Source organism: Rutidosis leptorrhynchoides, chromosome 11 (assembly GCF_046630445.1).
Source record: "Rutidosis leptorrhynchoides isolate AG116_Rl617_1_P2 chromosome 11, CSIRO_AGI_Rlap_v1, whole genome shotgun sequence".
In the NCBI taxonomy this organism is placed as follows: Eukaryota; Viridiplantae; Streptophyta; class Magnoliopsida; order Asterales; family Asteraceae; genus Rutidosis; species Rutidosis leptorrhynchoides.
The window spans coordinates 143,357,344-143,375,737 of NC_092343.1; positions in this window are offsets into that span (position 1 = coordinate 143,357,344).

The following is an 18,394-nucleotide window of genomic DNA, read 5'->3' on the forward strand; positions in this document are numbered from 1 at the left end:
CAGTGAAGCCATCGGTTTCATTTTCTTTTATGTTAAATTCCTTCAACTTGCATTCGTACATATATAATATTAAACTAAAGTAACACTATAATAATACTATAATGTAATTAAAAAAAAAACGTGTGAATCAATATTAAATTCTACCGACAGTTTATTAGGATATTATATCGCACTCCGTTGTTAATCGTGGCGGATAAAAAGGTCTCAGAAAAATCCCAAACTTTTAAATTAAATGTCTTTATTTATTTAGGTCATTATGGTATAAAATTTAGTCATTAATTTAATAAATACAAAGTACATCAACTGTCCCTCTCATTTATGAGTAAAATATAAAAAGTGTTAAAATTAAATAATTAGATCCTAAATATACTTTTAATAAAACTATAACTTATATAACTCATTTTCGGATCACCGTTTATTTTAAAATCATATAAGTTTGAATTAAACTTACTTAATATCAATCGAGACATCAAACGAGTATTACAATCATTAAATATTTATTTTCAACATACTTTATTTATATATATAGATATATTTTAAATAATTTAAATAATAATTATATTAATACCCTATTTTTATTAATTATTATTAACAACAACATATAATACATCAAATTATATTTTGAATTATTATTTATATATACATACACACATATCTATCTACAATTAATTATTCGTGAATCGTCGAGAGCAGTCGAAGGTCAATTGAATATATGAACATCGTTCCAATGTTTTCTAGACTCAACATTACATGCTTTGCTTATCGTATCGAAATCATATAAAGATTAAGGTTAAATTTGGTTGGAAATTCCCGGGTCACTACAATGCTTCTTGTTGTGGTGTTGATAGTTGTGATTCTTATCACGATTTTCGTTCTTCCTCTTGTGGTCATTTGTTTTGGCCTTGGCACCCTTTTCCTTGTTTCTTTCTTTGATTTGGTCCAATAACTTGTGGGCCATCTTACTTGCTTCGTACATTGTTGTTGGATTAGATGCACATACATTTTCTTGGATTATCTCATGTAATCCTTTCATAAACTGTTCAACTTTTGCTTCTTCATCTCCAAATACTCCAGGACACATTAACGCTAGCTCTGTGAACCATTGCTCATAGGCAGTGATGTTATCACCCTTGGTGCGCAAATCCCTCAACTCTGTTTTTAACTTATTCATCTCGTTTCGGGGGCGATAATGCTCACACAGCAAGTGTTTAAATGCTGCCCAAGGTAGGGCGTAAGCAGTATTCTCCCCCACGTTTGCTAGGTAGGTATTCCACCATGTTAAAGAGTTATTTTTAAAAGTATGAGAAGCGTATTTTACGCGGTCTTCTTCTGCACAATTACTTATAGCAAAAACAGCTTCTACTTTTCAATCCAACGCTTTAGTCCAACTGGACCTTCCGTTCCTTCAAATTCATGGGGTTTAAACTCATGAAAGTTTTGTAGGAACATCCTACACGGTTTTCTGTTGTACCATGATGAGTTCCACTGCTAGACCCTGAATGGTTGTTTTGGTTAAGTGCAGCCAATACTGCAGTTACATTTGCAGTAAGAAAACTACAAAAATCTTCCTCGCTCATGTTCATGTGCTGTTTGGTAATTGGAGCAGTTTCCTTCAAAAATAGCCAAATGATATAAATTATTCATATATAGAATATTATAAGTAGTTAATAGTACTTTGTAGCATACTAATAATATGAACTAATTTTTATAAAAGCATCTTTTCTTCTTATTGGCATTTTATAATTGCAGTTCGGGTAGTACCTACCCGTTAAAGTTCATACTTAATAGCTAGTACACAAATTAACTACTACAATCAAGATAATATTCTATCATGAAAAACTTAATACATAAGTACTTCACGCTTAAACTTTTGGTACAATATTTTACAAAATACAATACCATTATTTTACATAAAACATAGGTAAGATGTAACATCCCGTTTTCCCGTAAGTATCGAAAGGTACATACTTAACCATTTGTACATATGTAACTCGTTGTTTATGCGTAATTGTGTGTATATATATATATATATATATATATATATATATATATATATATATATACTTGTTAATGTGTGCGTAAATAAGTCTTAAAGGAGCTTCGGTTAGTGTTAAGCCTTGTGAGACTTAGATATGAGAGTTAGACGTGTATTGGAAGCTTGAACAAATTTAATGTTGTGTAAAACGATTTTCGTATTTAAGATGGTCGAACTGACCAGATCGTACCTTAGGCCGCGCCGCGACAAATGGGTCCGCGCCGCGGCAAAGCAAGGAAATCAGGAACAGAAGTTGAGTTAAGAAGGGTTCATTTTCCTTCGATATGTCACGCCGCGACATTTGGGCCGCGCCGCGGCAATTCTGCTGGACAGATTCGGGTTCTAGCTCAATTTAAGGGATTTTAAGGGGTAAAATGGTAAATTCACATGTGGATCTGATGGGAGCTTTAACTCTCAACCACATACTCATTTATTTCATTTTCCTTTTCTATTTTCTTTCCTATTTCTCTCCCAAAACACAAAACCCACTTAGTTTGATCTTGAGATTTGGAGTTGGAGAATTGTGAATCAAACCTAGGAGCGAGGAGTAAAGTTGTTCCTTGTATCTCTAGCTACGCGTGGATAGTCTCGGTAAGTTCTAACTCTAAGTTTTGAGTTTTAATTGGTTAATGACTAGGGTTTGGGTTACTAGGGATTTGTATGACCCATTTGAGGGTAAAATGGGTGAGTTTGGGTTATGTTGTTGTAATGAAACCCTAATAGCCATAATCTAGGGTTTTGGCCTTGTGATTTGAGGTTGTAAGTGTCAATTGGTGTTGTTAGTCACTAATGCACTTAAAGATTTGTGAAAGATGTATAAATCGGTAGGTTTGACTTGAAAGTGAGTTAAAATGGGTCAAAACGTTCTAGTTGACCTAATGTGATGAAATGGGTATGGATTACACCAAGTTTTGTGTAAATTGAAGTTAATAGACTTTAATTCACTCGTCTTAGTAATCAAAGGCGAATCTTGGTCATTTATGGGCGGCTGTGAGTAGTTGGGTCATTTAATGCAAATTGGGTCATTAAATGCTCAAGTGGGTGTATTATGGTTAATTTCACTAGTTGTGAAATTAAATGTGCACTTAATGATTTAGGTACATTGCGTTGAAGCTCGGAAGTGCTAAATCATCATCCTTGTGATAAGGTGAGTGGAATAATTATACGTTCATGTATATGGCGTGTTTATTTGTGAATGTTATGGTATGAACCATGTGCCGGTAGTTCCATAACATGTATGGGATGGATATAGGATGTGAACCACGTGCCAGCAGCATCGAGTGTGAACCACGTGCCGGTAGCACTATAAAATGAGGCGTGAACCACGTGCCGGTAGTGTCAAAATGTAAACCATCTGCCGGTAGCACTATAAAAGAGTGAGACTCAAATGCGTATGGTGTGAACCACGTGCCGGTAGCACCATAGCGTTATGGTTAACCATATTGTGTTGTGATTAGTTTAGCATTATATATATATGGTGTTGAGTATATGCTAATGAGATTTTGTGTCAATGTACGACTTGTTGGTATTTCGGGTATGATTGACTTGCTATGTGAGTTACATGTTCGTACAAGGTATTTGGAATTTGTGATTGCAAATAGATGGGTTATATATATGTATGTGTAACTATTGCATTCACTAAGCATTGCTTACCCTCTCGTTGTTTACCATTTTTATAGGTTCCGACTTGGACAAGGGTAAGGGCATACGTTTGGACTAGTGGTCTCCAACTTATGTTGTCGGGGGTGCTTTTGGTGTTGGATTTTGAAGTGACCGAACGTTTTAGGTAGTTTAGCCCCAAACCATGCTCGAGTGTCGTTTGGATTATAAACTATCATTTGTTGTTGGTTAAACTTGTATCACATTCTTAATGGCCCTTGTGCCTTTTTGTAAACATTAAACTCGTAGTATGTTTTGACGAATTGTGTGGAATGGGTTACATATTTAATTGGCGCGTAAATGTGTATTATATAAAAAAAATGATTTATCGTACGGACTACGGGTTGGGTTGTTTCAAGTGGTACAGAACATGGTCTAAGGGATTTAGGCGACTTGAGATAGGTGCCTAGACTTGGACCTTATTGTGTGAGCGCTTTATGTGGGACTTGTAGGACTTTGGGTCTAATCGAGAATTGTTAGTGCTTTGGTTTATGTGAACTAACCTTGTGCTAACTGTTTTGTATTGTGTTTAGAAATCATCAATCAAGATGGACGTTGTATTAGCGAGTTAATGCGACGTGCTCGCGTAACAACGATTAGCTACCGTTGTTACGGGTGCAAGTCGTGTCAAACGAGTAATGTACGACGATTGTTGAGCAAGATGGGGTAGTATCATGTATATACTTACATGTTATGCCTCTCGTTCATGGTTTAACCCTTTCCGTTTTATAGAATGAAGACGAGAAACGGACCCGATCATGATAACGGAAGTACAAGCGAGGACGTCGAATTTTTGGCTAAGGTTGAGGCCGTCTTTAAAAAGTTAAAAGCGGATTTTCTTACGGATGTCCGAAAGCTCTTCCAAGATTCGGTCGATGGGTAAGTGACCGATTTGATAAATGAACAAATGAAGGCCACTATCGAAGAGGCCCTTGATGCTAGAAACATTTATCCTCGCGGTGAAGGAGGTGAAGGAAGGCGGGACTTCCACTACAAGAATTTCAAGGATACTCAACCTTCGATGTTTAATGGGGTGAGGGATCCATTGAAAAGCACTTGTTGGATTTCTGATATCGAGGGAGCTTTTCGTACCGCGGAATGTCCTCCCGAGAAGAAGACGAGATATGCGTCTAGCATGTTACGTGAAGAAGGAAAGTTGTGGTGGGACGATAAAATCAATTTATATGGAGAAGAGCAATGTATGAGCTTGACATGGGAGGAGTTTAAGAAGGAATTCTTCCAAGAATACCGAACTTCTTCCGACCTTGATAGAATCCGGGACGAGTTGCATCATTTGCAACAAGGTTCGATGGACTTGGTTACTCTCAAGTCTACCTTTTTGGCAAAGACTCGTTTTTGCCCGGAATATGTTGGTGACGACCACAAGCTAATGAAAGATTTCTACCGTACCTTGAACGATGAGTTAAAGGGTAAGATTTGTCAGGGAATGGCTAAGACTTTTAAAGAGCTATTCGAGTTGGCTCGGGGTTTTGAACCAGAGGTTCCGAGGAAGAGTGATTTCACTTTTTCAAAGAGAAAGTTTGAAGGTTCGAGTCATTCGAACTTTTCAAATAAAAAGAATAAGAAAGGCTCCAAAAGCGTAAATAGTGTGAAGAAGGGTGCTTTCGGGGGTTTCGGGCCTACGTGTTTTAATTGTAAACAAAGGGGACACATGGCCCGTGATTGTACTAATGGCCCGAACAAATTCACTTGCTATAATTGTGGTAAGGAAGGACACCGAAAGTTAGAGTGTCCCGATTTGAACAACGATAATGTTAAAAGGCTAGAGAAGGTGGCGGGTACGGCTCGAGGGCGAAACTATTTGATGACGAACGACGAAGCCAAGCAATCCCACGATGTTGTCTCAGGTACTTTTATGGTTAACTCTAATCCGGCAAGGATTTTATTTGATAGCGGTGCAAATTTGTCGTTTGTATCTCCAAAATTTGTGCCTAAACTTGATAGATCGTTAGCTAAGTTAAGTCGTCCGATAGAGGTCGAAATAGCGGATGGCAAGACGGTGCTAGTGGTTGATGTGTGTAAGAATTGTGATGTCGTTTTTGGTGCCGAAAACTTTAAAATTGATCTTATCCCTATGACTTTGGGCGATTTTGATATCGTTGTTGGTATGGATTGGCTCGATCGAAATAGAGCCGATATTGCGTGCCATGAAAAGTTTATACGTGTGAAGACCCCAAGTGGGGGAGAGTTAATTATTCATGGTGATAAACGAAAAAGACTTGTGCCGATATGCACTTTTGCACGGGCACGTCGTTTTCTTGTTAGTGGTGGCATGGCTTTTCTTGCCCATGTTGTCGATACTCGTGACGAGCCATCACCTATTCGTGAAATTCCGGTGGTTAGTGAATTCGAAGACGTTTTTCCGGACTAGTTACCGGGTGTTCCGGCGGAAAGACAAGTTGAATTTCGCATTGAGTTGGTTCTGGGAGCTACTCCCATTGCTAAAACTCCTTATCGTTTAGCACCAACAGAAATGCAAGAGTTGTTAAATCAAACCCAAGAGTTGCTTGAGAAGGGTTTTATTCGACCGAGTGCTTCACCATGGGGCGCTCCGATTTTATTCGTGAAAAAGAAGGATGGTAGTATGCGGATGTGCATCGAGTATAGGGAGTTGAATAAAGTGACAATCAAGAATCGTTATCCATTGCCTAGGATTGACGATTTGTTTGATCAACTCCAAGGTGCGACGTATTTCTCTAAGATCGACCTAAGGTGCGGCTATCACCAAATGCGGGTCCGTGAGGAAGACATAGAGAAAACGGCTTTTCGAAACCGTTATGGGCATTTTGAGTTCGTAGTTATGCCTTTTGGTCTTACGAATGCACCGGCGGCATTCATGGACCATATGAACCGAGTGTGCCAACCCATGTTGGACAAGTCGGTGATTGTGTTCATTGACGACATACTAGTATACTCGAAAAGTATGAGCGAGCATGAACGTCATTTGCTTGATGTATTGAAGACATTACGAAAGGCGAAGTTGTATGCTAAGTTCTCGAAATGTGAATTTTGGCTAAGGGAGGTTCAATTCCTTGGCCACATTGTGAACAAGGACGGTATTCAAGTGGATCCGGGGAAGATAGAGACGGTGAAGAGTTGGAGACAACCGACTACGCCTACGGAGGTCTGAAGTTTTCTCGGATTGGCCGGTTATTATCGTCGGTTTATCCAAGACTTTTCTAAGATCGCTTCTTCATTAACGAAATTGACAAGGAAGAACGTGAGGTTTGTTTGGGAGAATGAGCAAGAAATTGCTTTTAAATTGTTAAAAGAAAAGTTATGTCAAGCTCCGGTGTTAGTTTTGCCGGAAGGGGTGGAAGACATGATGGTTTATTGTGATGCCTCGTTAAATGGACTCAGGTGTGTTCTAATGCAAAGAGGTAAAGTCATCTCTTATGCCTCTCGACAATTAAAGGAACACGAGACGAGATATCCGACTCATGATCTTGAGTTGGCGGCGGTTGTGCATGCGTTGAAAATTTGGCGCCATTACTTGTATGGTGTCAAGTGTATGATCTATTCGGATCATAAGAGTTTGAAACACCTCTTTAATCAACGAGATTTGAATTATCGTCAGCGTAGGTGGATGGATGTGGTGAAAGATTATGATTGTGAAATACTTTATCATCCGGACAAGAAGAATGTGGTCGCGGATCCGTTAAGTCGAAAGAGTCATCACCCGGCGTTACGATTTGGATTGTTAGGTATGATTATTACTAACGATTTTCTTGAAAAACTTGGTGTGATTCAAATAGAGGCTTACGTTCACAACAAGCATGTGGAGCGAATTGTGGGGCAATCGGAGTTCATTACTATGGGCTCGCGGGGTTTGTTGTCTTTTCAAGGAAGAGTGTGGGTGCCTAAGATGGGAGATTATCTGTAGTGACCCGAACTTTTCCATGTTTATATATATATTAAAAGAAATTGTTATTTACATGATTAAGTGTTTCCAACATGTTAAGCAATCAAACTTGTTAAGACTTGATTAATTGAAATAGGTTTCATATAGACAATTGACCACCCAAGTTGACCGGTGATTCACGAACGTTAAAACTTGTAAAAACTATACGATGACATATATATGGTTATATATATAGTTAACATAACTTTATTATAAGTATGTATCTCATTAGGTATTTTAACAATGAGTTATATACATAAAAATGAGACTATTAATTTAAGAAACTCGAAAACGATATATATAACGATTATCGTTATAACAACGTCTTACTAGGTACATATGAATCATATTAATATATTGATACACTTGGTTAATTATGTTAAATGATAAGTAAATATATTATTAAGTGTATTAACAATGAAACACATATGTAAAAATAAGACTACTAACTTAATGATTTCGAAACGAGACATATATGTAACGATTATCATTGTAACGACATTTAACTGTATATATATCATACTAAGATATATTATATATCATAATATCATGATAATATAACAATTTAACATCTCATTTGTTATAATAAACAATGGGTTAACAACATTCAACACGATCGTTAACCTAAAGGTTTCAAAACAACATTTACATGTAACGACTAACGATGACTTAACGACTCAGTTAAAATGTATATACATGTAGTGTTTTAATATGTATTCATACACTTTTGAAAGACTTCAAGACACTTATCAAAATACTTCTACTTAACCAAAATGTTTACAATTACATCCTCGTTCAGTTTCATCAACAATTCTACTCGTATGCATCCGTATTCGTACTCGTACAATACACAGCTTTTAGATGTATGTACTATTGGTATATACACTCCAATGATCAGCTCTTAGTAGTCCATGTGAGTCACCTAACACATGTGGGAACCATCATTTGGCAACTAGCATGAAATATCTCATAAAATTACAAAAATATGAGTAATCATTCATGACTTATTTACATGAAAACAAAATTACATATCCTTTATATCTAATCCATAAACCAACAACCAAAAACACCTACAAACACTTTAATTCTTCAATTTTCTTCATCTAATTGATCTCTCTCAAGTTCTATCTTCAAGTTCTAAGTGTTCTTCATAAATTCCAAATGTTCTAGTTTCATAAAATCAAGAATACTTCCAAGATTGCAAGTTTACTTCCAAGTTTTCTAAATCCATTCCAAGTAATCATCCAAGATCAAGAAACCTTTGTTACTTACAGTAGGTTATCTTTCTAATACAAGGTAATAATCATATTCAAATTTAATTCAATTTCTATAACTATAACAATCTTATTTCGAGTGGAAATCTTACTTGAAATTGTTTTCGTGTCATGATTCTGCTTCAAGAACTTTCAAGCCATCCAAGGATCCTTTGAAGCTAGATCTATTTTTCTCATTTTCAGTAGGTTTATCCAAGGAACTTGAGGTAGTAATGATGTTCATAACATCATTCGATTCATACATATAAAGCTATCTTATTCGAAGGTTTAAACTTGTAATCACTAGAACATAGTTTAGTTAATTCTAAACTTGTTCGCAAATAAAAGTTAATCCTTCTAACTTGACTTTTAAAATCAACTAAACACATGTTATATATCTATATGATATGCTAACTTAATTATTTAAAACCTGGAAACACGAAAAACACCGTAAAACCGGATTTACGCCGTCGTAGTAACACCGCGGGCTGTTTTGGGTTAGTTAATTAAAAACTATGATAAACTTTGATTTAAAAGTTGTTATTCTGGGAAAATGATTTTTATTATGAACATGAAACTATATCTAAAAATTATGGTTAAACTCAAAGTGGAAGTATGTTTTCTAAAATGGTCATCTAGACGTCGTTCTTTCGACTGAAATGACTACTTTTATAAAAAATGACTTGTAACTTATTTTTCTGACTATAAACCTATAATTTTTCTGTTTAGATTCATAAAATAGAGTTCAATATGAAACCATAGAAATTTGATTCTCTCAAAACGGATTTAAAATGAAGAAGTTATGGGTAAAACAAGATTGGATAATTTTTCTCATTTTAGCTACGTGAAAATTGGTAACAAATCTATTCCAACCATAACTTAATCAACTTGTATTGTATATTATGTAATCTTGAGATACCATAGACATGTATACATGTATTCGACCTATCATGTCGACACATCTATATATATTTCAGAACAACCATAGACACTCTATATGTGAATGTTGGAGTTAGCTATACAGGGTTGAGGTTGATTCCAAAATATATATAGTTTGAGTTGTGATCAATACTGAGATACGTATACACTGGGTCGTGGATTGATTCAAGATAATATTTATCGATTTATTTCTGTACATCTAACTGTGGACAACTAGTTGTAGGTTACTAACGAGGACAGCTGACTTAATAAACTTAAAACATCAAAATATATTAAAAGTGTTGTAAATATATTTTGAACATACTTTAATATATATGTATATATTGTTATAGGTTCGTGAATTAACCAGTGGCCAAGTTTTACTTCCCGACGAAGTAAAAATCTGTGAAAGTGAGTTATAGTCCCACTTTTAAAATCTAATATTTTTGGGATGAGAATACATGCAGGTTTTATAAATGATTTACAAAATAGACACAAGTACGTGAAACTACATTCTATGGTTGAATTATCGAAATCGAATATGCCCCTTTTTTTAAGTCTGGTAATCTAAGAATTAGGGAACAGACACCCTAATTGACGCGAATCCTAAAGATAGATCTATTGGGCCTAACAAACCCCATCCAAAGTACCGGATGCTTTAGTACTTTGAAATTTATATCATATCCGAAGGGTGTCCCGGAATGATAGGGATATTCTTATATATATGCATCTTGTTAATGTCGGTTACCAGGTGTTCACCATATGAATGATTTTTATCTCTATGTATGGGATGTGTATTGAAATATGAAATCTTGTGGTCTATTGTTACGATTTGATATATATAGGTTAAACCTATAACTCACCAACATTTTTGTGACGTTTAAAGCATGTTTATTCTCAGGTGAATACTAAGAGCTTCCGCTGTTGCATACTAAAATAAGGACAAGATTTGGAGTCCATGTTTGTATGATATTGTGTAAAAACTGCATTCAAGAAACTAATTTCGATGTAACATATTTGTATTGTAAACCATTATGTAATGGTCGTGTGTAAACAGGATATTTTAGATTATCATTATTTGATAATCTACGTAAAGCTTTTTAAACCTTTATTTATGAAATAAAGGTTATGGTTTGTTTTAAAAATGAATGCAGTCTTTGAAAAACGTCTCATATAGAGGTCAAAACCTCGCAACGAAATCAATTAATATGGAACGTTTTTAATCAATAAGAACGGGACATTTCAGTTGGTATCCGAGTGTTGGTCTTAGAGAACCAGAAATTTGCATTAGTGTATCTTATCAAGTTTGTTAGGATGCATTAGTGAGTCTGGACTTCGACCGTGTTTTCTTTAAAAATGATTGCTTAACATTTTTGTTGGAAACTATATATTATTAACATGTATATATTATGTGATATATTAATCTCTTAACATGTTTGATATTGTGTGATAGATGTCTACCTCTAGCACAAATCCCATTGACTCACCTAATAATAACGAAGAGTCGAATATATATTGGACTAATTCACAAGTTCCCGAAGAAGAACCGGAAGAAGAATCAGAACCGGAAGAAGAATCAGAACCGGAAGAGGAGGAACCGGAGGAGGAAATAGAACCGGTGGGGGAAATAATAAAACGGTTAAGTAAAAGAAAATCCTCAACCAACCGACCAAGGTTAATTATGGTCAATGGTGTTTCCACCAAGGAAGCAAAATATTGGGAGGATTACCAATTCTCCGATGAATCGGATTCCGACGAGAATTCCGATGATGTTATAGAAATTACCCCAACTGAATTTAAAAAGGCAAAAGAAAATAATAAGGGAAAGGACATAAAAATAGAGAAATCTAATTCCAATGACCCGGGAACCTCTAAACCACCAGGTTTTTCTAAACCGTTGTGGAAAACGACAGCTCGTATTAGGGGAACATCATATATCCCTAGAAACTCGGCAAAACGAACCAAAATCGAAAAAGAAGAAACGAGCGAGTCGGAATAAGATAGTTGTATTCGTTTGGTGTAATATATGTAAAATAGTGTGCTTATGCTTTATGATATATGTAAAAATTGCTTGTATTAATAAGTATTTTTTTTTTTATGAATCTAACTCTTGTCTATTTTACAGTATAAAAACACAAAATGGATAGACAACCCAATATTTTAAGAGACCTACCCGGAGACATGATTGATGAAATCTTGTCTAGAGTCGGTCAGAATTCTTCGGCACAACTATTTACGGCGAAATCAGTTTGTAAGACATTCGAAGAATGTTCCAAGAATGTCTTGGTTTATAAGAGACTTTCGTTTGAAAGATGGAGGATATCACATTGGGAAACCCATAAGTTACGATGTGTTTACTTTGATGCATATATTGCGGGGAACCCAAATGATATTTTACGCAACGGGTTAAGAAATTATTTTGACTCAATGTATCTGAATATAGGACTTCATGATTTAGAAAAAGCGGCTAACATGCAACATAAAGAAGCATGCTATGCTTACGGGTTAGTAATGTTCGCTTCTCACCAAAGTGAGAAAAAGAACATCGGGCTACAACTATTAAACAAAATGTTCCCACAAGTGACGGAGTCGGTAATTGGGGTAAGAAATGAGGTTTTTAGGTTATTACGAGACTGTTGGTCATTACGTAACCCTCGTCCCTTTGACGACGTTACAACACGCTGTCTTATCAATGGCCATAACGGTTATGTTCCACAAGACCAAGGATGGGAAGTAGTCCTAGTAAAACCAGAATGCATGACTTATTTCTGGACGTATGAATTACGTGTCTTTATTGCCTTTTCTGAACGACTTGTGTACTAGCTAGAACTATCTTCACAACTATCTTGTATCAAAGTTATTGTGTGCTATATTTCATGCTTTATGTAAAATAAGCGGTATTGTAAGTTTGTAAAATATTGTATAAAAGTTTGAACGCAAAATATTATTATAATCAGTTTTTCATATAGAATTGTAGTAGTTGAATTGTATATTAGCTACGAAGTATGAACTTAACGGGTAGTTACTACCCGAATTTAAACTTATAAAACGCTAATATGAAGAAAAAGCTTTTATAAATGAGTTCATATTATGCTATGAAATACTATTAACTACTCTTAATATTCTGTATGATTAACTTGTTCCATTTGACTATTTTGAAGGAAATGGCACCGACTACTCGACACACCGTGAATATGAATGAAGAGGAATTCCGTACTTTTCTAGCTTCAAACCTAGCCACAGTACAGGCTGCGCTACATACCAACAATAACCTTGGATCTAGCAGTACAGGAAATCGTGTAGGATGCACCTACAAAGAATTCACTGCCTGCAAACCTTTGGAATTTGATGGAACCGAAGGACCGATCGGATTGAAACGGTCGACCGAGAAGGTCGAATCGGTGTTTGCTATAAGTAAGTGTACTGAAGAGGACAAAGTGAAGTACGCTACGCATACCTTCACAGGTTCTGCGTTAACGTGGTGGAATACCTATCAAGAGCAAGTGGGACAAGATGATGCGTACGCACTACCGTGGTCAGCATTCAAGCACTTGATGAACGAGAAGTACCGTCCCAGAACCGAGGTCAATAAGCTCAAGACAGAACTTAGAGGGTTACGAACCCAAGGATTTGATATTACCATGTACGAAAGACGATTCACAGAATTGTGCCTATTGTGTCCGGGAGCGTTCGAAGATGAGGAAGAGAAGATCGACGCGTTTGTGAAAGGATTACCAGAAAGAATCCAAGAAGATATAAGTTCACACGAGCCCGCCTCCATACAACAGGCATGTAGAATGGCTCACAAACTAGTGAACCAGATTGAGGAAAGAATTAAAGAACAGACGGCTGAAGAGGCCAATGTGAAGCAAGTCAAAAGAAAGTGGGAGGAAAACAGTGATAAGAATCACCAATACAACAACAACAGCAATTACAATAATAATCGCAACAATTATCCCAACAATCGTAACATCAATCGCAACTACAACAAACGGCCCAACAACAACAACAACAACAACAACAACAACAACAACAACAACAACTACAACAATCATCCCAACAACAATAACAACCGCAACAACAACAACAATCAGAAGCAGCTATGCCAAAGGTGTGAAAAGTATCACTCGGGGTTCTGCACCAAATTTTGCAACAAGTGTAAAAGAAATGGTCATAGAGCGGCGAAGTGTGAGGTCTACGGACCAGGGGTTAACAGAACAAAAGGAACAAATGGTGTCGAAACGAGTAATGGCGGAGCAAGTAGTGTCGGAGCAAGTTATGCCAATGTAGTTTGTTATAAATGTGGAAAACCGGGCCACATTATTAGAAATTGCCCGAACCAGGAGATCACGAATGGACAAGGCCGCGGAAGAGTTTTCAATATTAATGCGGCAGAGGCATAGGAAGACCCGGAGCTTGTTACAGGTACGTTTCTTATTGACAATAAATCTGCTTACGTTTTATTTGATTCGGGTGCGGATAGAAGCTATATGAGTAGAGATTTGTGTGCTAAATTAAGTTGTCCATTGACGCCGTTGGATAGTAAATTTTTACTCGAATTAGAAAACGGTAAATTAATTTCAGCAGATAATATATGCCGGAATCGAGAAATTAAACTGGGTAGCGAAATATTTAAGATTGATTTGATACCAGTAGAGTTAGGGAGTTTTGATGTAATAGTTGGCATGGACTGGCTGAAGAAGGTGAAAGCAGAGATCGTATGTTATAAAAATGCAATCCGCATTGTACGAGAAGAAGGAGAATCCTTAATGGTGTACGGAGAAAAGGGCAACATGAAGCTACATCTTATTAGTAATTTGAAGGCACAAAAAATAATAAGAAAAGGTTACTATGCTGTTCTAGCACATGTCGAGAAAGTACAAACTGAAGAAAAGAGCATCAATGATGTTCCCGTCGCAAAAGAATTTCCCGATGTATTTCCGAAAGAATTACCGGGACTACCTCCACATCGATCTGTTGAATTTCAAATAGATCTTGTACCAGGAGCTGCACCAATAGCTCGTGCTCCTTATAGACTCGCACCTAGTGAGATGAAAGATCTGCAAAGCCAACTGCAAGAACTATTAGAACGTGGTTTCATTCGACCAAGCACATCACCATGGGGAGCTCCTGTTTTGTTTGTCAAGAAGAAGGATGGTACATTTAGGTTGTGTATTGACTACAGAGAGTTGAACAAACTTACCATCAAAAACCGTTATCCACTGTCGAGAATTGACGACTTATTTGATCAACTACAAGGCTCTTCGGATTATTCGAAGATCGATTTACGTCCTGGATATCATCAAATGCGAGTAAAGGAGGATGATATTCCAAAAACTACTTTTTGGACGCGTTATGGTCATTACGAGTTTATGGTTATGCCGTTTGGATTGACTAATGCACCAGCTGTGTTCATGGACCTTATGAACCGAGTGTGTGGGCCATATCTTGACAAGTTTGTCATTGTTTTCATCGATGACATACTTATTTACTCAAAGAATGATCAAGAGCACGAAGAACATTTGAGAAAAGTGCTAAAAGTATTGAGGAAAGAAAAACTGTACGCTAAGTTTTCAAAGTGTGCATTTTAGTTGGAAGAAGTTCAATTCCTCGGTCACATAGTGAACAAAGAAGGTATCCAGGTGGACCCGGAAAAGATCGAAACCGTTGAAAAGTGGGAAACCCCAAAAACTCCGAAGCATATACGTCAATTTTTAGGATTGGCTGGTTACTACAGAAGATTCATCCAAGATTTCTCCAAAATAGCAAAACCCTTGACTGCATTAACGCATAAAGGGAAGAAATTTGAATGGAAGGATGAACAAGAGAAGGCATTTCAATTATTGAAGAAAAAGCTAACTACGGCACCTATATTGTCATTGCCTGAAGGGAATGATGATTTTGTGATTTATTGTGACGCATCAAAGCAAGGTCTCGGTTGTGTATTAATGCAACGGACGAAGGTGATTGCTTATGCGTCTAGACAATTGAAGATTCACGAGCAAAATTATACGACGCATGATTTGGAATTAGGCGCGGTTGTTTTTGCATTAAAGACTTGGAGGCACTAATTATATGGGGTCAAAAGTATTATATATACCGACCACAAAAGTCTTCAACACATATTTAATCAGAAACAACTGAATATAAGGCAGCGTAGGTGGATTGAATTGTTGAATGATTACGACTTTGAGATTCGTTACCACCCGGGGAAGGCAAATGTGGTAGCCGACGCCTTGAGCAGAAAGGACAGAGAACCCATTCGAGTAAAATCTATGAATATAATGATTCACACTAACCTTACTACTCAAATAAAGGAGGCGCAACAAGGAGTTTTAAAAGAGGGAAATTTAAAGGATGAAATACCCAAAGGATCGGAGAAGCATCTTAATATTCGGGAAGACGGAACCCGGTATAGGGCTGAAAGAATTTGGGTACCAAAATTTGGAGATATGAGAGAAATGGTACTTAGAGAAGCTCATAAAACCAGATACTCAATACATCCTGGAACGGGGAATATGTAAAAGGATCTTAAGAAAAATTTTTGGTGGCCAGGTATGAAAGCTGATATTGCTAAATATGTAGGAGAATGTTTGACGTGTTCTAAGGTCAAAGCTGAGCATCAGAAACCATCAGGTCTACTTCAACAACCCGAAATCCCGAAATGGAAATGGGAAAACATTACCATTGATTTCATCACTAAATTGCCAAGGACTGCAAGTGGTTTTGATACTATTTGGGTAATAGTTGATCGTCTCACCAAATCAGCACACTTCCTTCCAATAAGAGAAGATGACAAGATGGAGAAGTTAGCACGACTGTATTTGAAGGAAGTTGTCTCCAGACATGGAATACCAATCTCTATTATCTCTGATAGGGATGGCAGATTTATTTCAAGATTCTGGCAGACATTACAGCAAGCATTGGGAACTCGTCTAGACATGAGTACTGCCTATCATCCACAAACTGATGGGTAGAGCGAAAGGACGATACAAACGCTTGAAGACATGCTACGAGCTTGTGTTATTGATTTCGGAAACAGTTGGGATCGACATCTACCATTAGCAGAATTTTCCTACAACAACAGCTACCATTCAAGCATTGAGATAGTGCCGTTTGAAGCACTTTATGATAGAAAGTGCAGGTCTCCGGTTTGTTGGAGTGAAGTGGGGGATAGACAGATTACGGGTCCGGAGATAATACAAGAAACTACCGAGAAAATCATCCAAATTCAACAAAGATTGAAAACCGCCCAGAGTCGACAAAAGAGCTACGCGGACAGTAAAAGAAAAGAAATAGAGTTTGAAATTGGAGAAATGGTCATGCTTAAGGTTTCACCTTGGAAAGGCGTTGTTCGATTTGGTAAACGGGAGTAACTAAATCCAAGGTACATTGGACCATTCAAGATTATAGATCGTGTCGGACCAGTAGCTTACCAACTGGAGCTACCTCAACAACTCGCGGCTGTACATAACACTTTCTACATCTCAAATTTGAAGAAATGTTTTGCTAAAGAAGATCTCACTATTCCGTTGGACGAAATCCAAATCAATGAAAAACTTCAATTCATTGAAGAACCCGTCGAAATAATGGATCGTGAGGTTAAGAGACTTAAAAAAAACAAGATACCGATTGTTAAGGTTTGATGGAATGCTTGTAGAGGACCCGAGTTCACTGGGAGCGTGAAGATTAGAGGAAGAAGAAATACCTGCATTTATTTCCAGAAGATACGTCAACACCTCCAACTGCTTAAAATTTCGGGACAAAATTTATTTAACGGGTAGGTACTGTAGTGACCCGAACTTTTCCATGTTTATATATATATTAAATGCAATTGTTATTTACATGATTAAGTGTTTCTAACATGTTAAGCAATCAAACTTGTTAAGACTTGATTAATTGAAATAGGTTTCATATAGACAATTGACCACCCAAGTTGACCGGTGATTCACGAACGTTAAAACTTGTAAAAACTATACGATGACATATATATGGTTATATATATATTTAACATGATTTTATTATAAGTATGTATCTCATTAGGTATTTTAACAATGAGTTATATACATAAAAATGAGACTATTAATTTAAGAAACTCGAAAACGATATATATAACGATTATCGTTATAACAACGTCTTACTGGGTACATATGAATCATATTAAGATATTGATACACTTGGTTAATTATGTTAAATGATAAGTAAATATATTATTAAGTGTATTAACAATGAAATACATATGTAAAAATAAGACTACTAACTTAATGATTTCGAAACGAGACATATATGTAACGATTATCATTGTAATGACATTTAACTGTATATATATCATACTAATATATATTATATATCATAATATCATGATAATATAACAATTTAACATCTCATTTGTTATAATAAACAATGGGTTAACAACATTCAACAAGATCGTTAACCTTAAGGTTTCAAAACAACATTTACATGTAACGACTAACGATGACTTAACGACTCAGTTAAAATGTATATACATGTAGTGTTTTAATATGTATTCATACACTTTTGAAAGACTTCAAGACACTTATCAAAATACTTCTACTTAACAAAAATGCTTACAATTACATCCTCGTT